This window comes from Macaca thibetana, chromosome 12, assembly GCF_024542745.1.
Source record: "Macaca thibetana thibetana isolate TM-01 chromosome 12, ASM2454274v1, whole genome shotgun sequence".
Taxonomy (NCBI): domain Eukaryota; kingdom Metazoa; phylum Chordata; class Mammalia; order Primates; family Cercopithecidae; genus Macaca; species Macaca thibetana.
In genome coordinates, this window is record NC_065589.1 from 93064009 (window position 1) to 93069965 (window position 5957).

The window sequence follows — 5957 nt, forward strand, 5'->3', positions numbered from 1 at the left end:
AACTCCATTCAAGAAGGAGAAAAAGAAGCCATCATCTAGAAACAATGTTGATAACCACAGTTCCTTAACTTGGGCTTGTTAAAAGACTTTACCTCCATGAGTATACTGAAACACATATTTAGTTTGTCTCCTATTATCAAGAAAGAAATATTAAAACTTCATTGTTGAGGATCACTCTGAATGTGACAGTGCTCAAGACGATCAGGTCTTGAGATCTAGAAATTAGTATAAGTACTGAGCACTAGGGGAAAAAAATTATACTCTTCAAACTACATCCCTGGGAGTGTTAGTGATGTCATAATTCATGTCAGGGGAGCCATGGGGAACATTCCTGAGGATCTAGAAACTCTAGGATGGATACTTATAAAAGATAAGGGAAGTATAGCGCATAGGTTGCTGTGAGGTGGAGAGAAAGTTGCTTACTTTTCCTGAGCCTCAACTTTCTGAAAATATAGAAACACATTTAGATGATGAGTTATGAAGTGAAGGAGAGGATGACTCAGCAGCAATGTGCCAGTTCCATAGTGATTTCTCCACCAAGCTGGAGAAGGATTTGTAGCAATGGTTCCAGCACTAACTGTGCACATCTATAGGATGAAGGTAAGTAGGGCGGCTATACTTCTAGTTATCTAGTTTGCTTAGGACAGTTCTAGGTTATGCCTGTTGTTTTAATAGATGTTTTAAAAATTCCCATTTATATTTTTTAATGTCCAAATTTAGATAATAAGTTATATAACTGTAGTATGAATTTTTATTTTTTCTCTGAAAATTAGTAGAAATTATGTATGCTTCTGGCTTTTGGTAAATGTGTTGACTATGGAGAAGGGCAGGAGTTGGACTAGACAATGTTTCCTCCTTTTAAATCTCCCTTAAAAACATGTTTCTTCATTATGATTCTCAATCTTTTAGCATAATTTAAAAATTCATGTAGCCCTTTAAAAATAACTTTCAGGTAATATTTACTTGGACTTAAATGTTCAGATTTCAGTGAGATCCTATTGAATTAAATTTACAGGTTGCAGTGGGGAAAGGCTACCAGCAATCCTTTTTGCCTATCCCTCAGGGGACTTAGGAAGGACAGAGAAGAGACAAAAATCAATGTAACACTTAAACAACACTGCAATCGTGCTATAGCCATCTCAGTGTGATATCATAAGTAGCCAGTGTTCTTTTTTCCACCAAAGAATATCATTCTTATTAAACTCCCCCAATGAAAGCGTCCTTGCTAAGGGAATTCCACAAAATACATACATAATTTTACCATCTGCAGAGGTGATAGCACTTCGTTAGGAAAGCCAAGAATATTAGAAGATGTTTTCAAAGCAGCACCTCAGGTAAGAGACCCCCTCCCCACCTTTGTTGCTACTAATGGTTCTGCAACTCATTTTATGCTCATTGCATCACAGAATTTCCCCTAGAGAATATGGAATTCAAATTGGATGAACAGATGTTCACAAATTAAAGTACTCTATGTGTATACCTGCAGCAATCATGGAAGGGTAGGTGGAGAGGAGACAGGATAAAAGAAGAAACAGACAAGACATTTGGAAACGACCGAATTCTTGTTTTTCTTTTCTCTGATCACTTCTTATCTCTATGAACTGCTCTCCTCCTTTCTGCCATCTTGTTGCCCATCATCACATTATTTTTCCCACAACCTCTCAGTTTCCATTGACAGAGAGTTGTTCTCTCTGAGCAGTCACAATTGAGTAGTGGGAGACATGTGTTTTTAGATGCCAAAAGGCAACCTCTGTCTTTCTCCCTTTCTTTGCAATCATAGAATTGGGTTTTAGTAGTTTGACTGGGAAACATAGCTTGCAAATAACTGAATTTGCATTTTTAGGCTGTAATTCAGCAGGCAGAGAAATTAGCTCTATCCTGGACAGGAGGGTTTATACAACGCTGGTCTCTAGTTGCTTCTCCTTTGCAGTTTATTCTCTCTACAGATCAGAGTCTTTGACTCAGGCTTGTTAGTTGAGGATCATTCAGGTTCACCTTCACTCAATCCTAAATCCCAATCATTTTTTCCCAATCAAAATGTACTCCCTCTACTCCTGCATCCCACCAAGCATCTAATTTCCTCTAGGAAACAGTCCAAGCCGTTTGTGCTAATGTGCCTGACAAGGACATACATTTAGAGCTCATTATTTCATGTTTCTAAAAAGCTTTCCTTCATAGAAATTAATCCTTCCTAAGTGAAAAATATTGCCAAGATCTCATTGAGCATTGCCTTTGAGGATTTTCTTTGTCTGTGTATTAGAATAGATGTCAGTGGCTCATGAAAAACAGCCACAGCTCACCAATAAACATTTTAATGAATATACTTACTTCTTCCCATCCTCCTGCTCCAGTTGAATTTTTAAAAAATGCATCCGATTTTTACTAAACAATGATGATTTGTAATTTTTACCGTGGGGCTTAGAGAGGAATTATAAAACCCCATCATTCTTCACATCGCATTATTTTACTCATTAAACGATGTTTTAAAATCTCCCAGATTTATTTTTTCTACTCAGGTTACAACAAATCAGTGTTCATCTCTAGAGGGCCATTCCTCATCTGCCTTATCTGTTTTTGAGAACCTCGATGGTAGATTTGCCTGTGTGACCACATGAGGTAAGGTCAATCAAGCTCATCTTGTCAAACTTGTCATAACCCTGGGATTTCACATAACAGAACTTCCCCTCCTGCATTCTTAGCAATGCCACACAACAGGGGGATTTTAGAATTCAATATGCAAGCTTATATTCTCTGCAGTGAGTAGTGTTTCAACAAAATTTCCAGCATCTTGAAATTGTGTAACATAGAAAATAAACAGAAGAAGAAAATAATGTCTCATTTCACCTATCTCCATGTAGAAAATTCATAGCAAAAAAAAAAAAATTTTTTAACCATGGTAGGGGCTTAAGGGCAGGGGGATAATCTGAGCATAAAAATCACATTTGCTTCAGCCATCCAGAAAGCATCTTTGTTTACCATTGTCGTGTTGTGAAGGAAACACTGGCTACTTAGGACATCACGATGAGATGGCTGTCACAGCACGGTTGCACTGTTGTTTAAATGTTACACTGATTCTTGTCTCTTCTTTGTCCTTCCTAAGTCCCCCAAGGGACAGGCATAAAGGATCACTGGTAGCCAAAGAGTGTAAAAGAGAGAAACTAGACAGTAGTCTATCTTTAGCTACATTTGGATTATTATCTTATTTTTAGACCAATCATGGCAAATGTGCTTTGCGGTTCATAGTGGCAGTATTCACACATCTATGCCCTAACCTCCTCACCTGCCACCTCTTTCCCAAAACTCTCAAACAGAAATGGTAGATTTTGGTTTCATCAGAAGACAACAAGGAAGTATCCTGAACCTATGCCTGGAGCGTCTCAGGTCTTTAGGACATAGCCTTGCACTCAGCTGTGTTAACATGAACTTGTTTCTTTCCATTTCCAACCAGCCCTGACTCCCTGTGACCACGGAAACCCATCAATAATAGAATGTGACCCTCCCCATATATATTACTGTCCCCTGCCAGCTTCCCTACAATGTTTCCTGAGAAAAACTTTCTGCCCACCACCCTGAAAATGTAGGAAGGATTTCAGTCAGCTGTTAGAAAGAAGTACACAAGTACGTGAGTGCAGTAAAATCCAATGGTCTGTGCATGAGGATGAGGGTCAGGAAGAGAAGCAGCAAGGAAATGCTGGTAGGCTATGGTACAAGGTTCTGCAAAGGAGGGACTCTACAACTGCATGCTTTCTGCACATAGCCTTTAATGCCTTGAGATTGTTTTGGAATTTCTGGCACATTTTGAGACGAAAACTGCCTACGTCTCTACTTGGCTTTCTGAGAAAAAAATGAGTATGTACTAGAGGGACTATACGTTGTAGGCTTGGAAACAGGCTGGCACACTGAATAATTGCAGGCTACCCTAGGTGTTCAGAAAGGGAAGCAGAGCTGTACTGTCTGCTACCTGCATGTGTAATGAACTTCATAGCTTGCTGTGGGGGCGGGGAGATCATGCAGAGTGTTCAGCCTCAGACGGAGCCTGGGAACAAGGTCCAGGGGAGAAGTATCTGCAAAAACAGAAGGAAAATGAGTTACATTGTTTCAGATAGACAGGTGAAACGGGCTTTGAGATCTATTGCATAGCGCGGTGACTATAGTCAAGAAGAATGTCTCGTATATAGTATTTCAAAATAATAACAGGATAAATTTTAAAGGTCTCACCATAAAAAAGGACAAGTAAATGAGGTGCTAGATATGTTAATTAGCTTGATTTAATCATCCCACATTGTATGTAGACATCGAAATATCACATTACATCTCATAAATTTATGCAATTATGATTTGACAAGCAAAAACAAGACCAGATAGTCCCGATGTTCTTTAAATTGTCTCCGGGTATTAAAAGCCAAGAAAAACTGTTCAATATTTTTATAAGGCAGGTATAACTTTGATATTTATGCCTAATAAAGATGGTAGCAAAAATTTTAAGATGTGATAGGAAGTTTAAGGAGAAAAAGTTGACAGGACAAGCATTTTAAAGATAAAATGCTACTTCTGAGAGGCACATGATGTTTTAGCAAAGCATCATGCACAGTAGGCAATGTATTTACAACGGTGCCAATGCTTCATGAGTGGTAGCATCTGACTACATGATTCATGAAAGCACAAAAGTTGCTGGATGTGGGGTGTCTCTGTTCCACAAGCCCTTCAGTAGGGCAAACCCTGCACAAATTCCACCTCCATCTTTCCTCACTGGGTTCCTCCTGGCCAGCCTGGACATTCTGAATTGTCCTCTTGCTGTTCACATACTTCACACTATTGTCACATCCACCCATCCTGCCATTTCTGGATACCCTCCCCCGTGTCTAATTTTTACTGCGTCTCCTTCTGCATTTAACTCCCCAAGGTCTCAGACCCATGAAATAAAACTCTTGTCTGTTGCAAGGTGATTGGAAGAGGAATGCAACATAGGCCATATTTGGGGTAGCTGAGATCATTTTCAACACTCAATTCAAAAAGTAGCTCACTATTTGCCAAACCTCCTCAATAGCTAACCCTGCACTGAGCGCATAGCATTCAGGCCCTCAGGACAATACAAGGGAGAACTGTATTTGAAACTATTGACTTAAGGGAAAATCTAGAACGATCATTCGTTTCTCCTCCTAGGGAGGAATCAATTTTTTCAAGTAGTCCACCATGTGTGGGCATAAACATGATTATCTGTCGCTCATATAAATACTTCATTTAATACATATATTCTATGTTTTTAAGACCCAACACATTTATGTGAAATAGAAAATGTGAATACATATATTCTTGTTATTTCAAATTCACGTATTTTGAAAACACATAGAAAATAAACCTATGGAATTTTTTAAGTCATTAAGATTTTGAAAAAAGGTGAAAGTAAGCCCCTATTTTTGTATGTTATTGTTTTCTACAGAAGGAGAAAAAAATGTTTATATTTTGGAAGAACAGTGCTTTATTAAGAATTACATTTTCAATGAAAATAGAAATATGTGAATAATCACATTAAGACTAAACAATGCTGCCATAAAGAAATATTGTTAAGTACTAACTGATGCCTTTAAAAGAAGATCCAAAAATTGTTACTAAGTTTAATTACATTCACATATACAATTACATATATGTACATTCACATGTACAATTACATATACGTTTTAATATTTTATATTGCATTTGTTTATCAACTCTGATTTTTCAGGTGAGCAGTTCTTAGCTATCTTTAATTTTGTTCCAAAACAATTGATTTTTTAAAATTCAAATACAGGACTTTGTATTTTTTATATTAAATTATATCTTATAAAAATGTTGCATTATTCATGTTAACCTAATGTTACAGATGCTGAGAACCTGAGGACTTTCAGATTTTTATTTTTTGAAAGTCAGAAGATTAATTACCATTTTCAGAAAGAAGATTAAGTAAAATGGAGAAAGCT

At 37.5% G+C, this 5957-nt stretch overlaps 1 long non-coding RNA gene across 1 annotated transcript; it reads left to right on the plus strand.

Annotated features, from left to right (window-relative positions):
* The first annotated feature begins 389 nt into the window (after window positions 1-389).
* Window positions 390-3099, plus strand: LOC126931997 (uncharacterized). Its single transcript, XR_007718079.1, has 3 exons — window positions 390-600; window positions 1271-1334; window positions 2517-3099. It is a non-coding gene; the product is annotated as an uncharacterized LOC126931997 (long non-coding RNA).
* Window positions 3100-5957: the final 2858 nt, after the last annotated feature.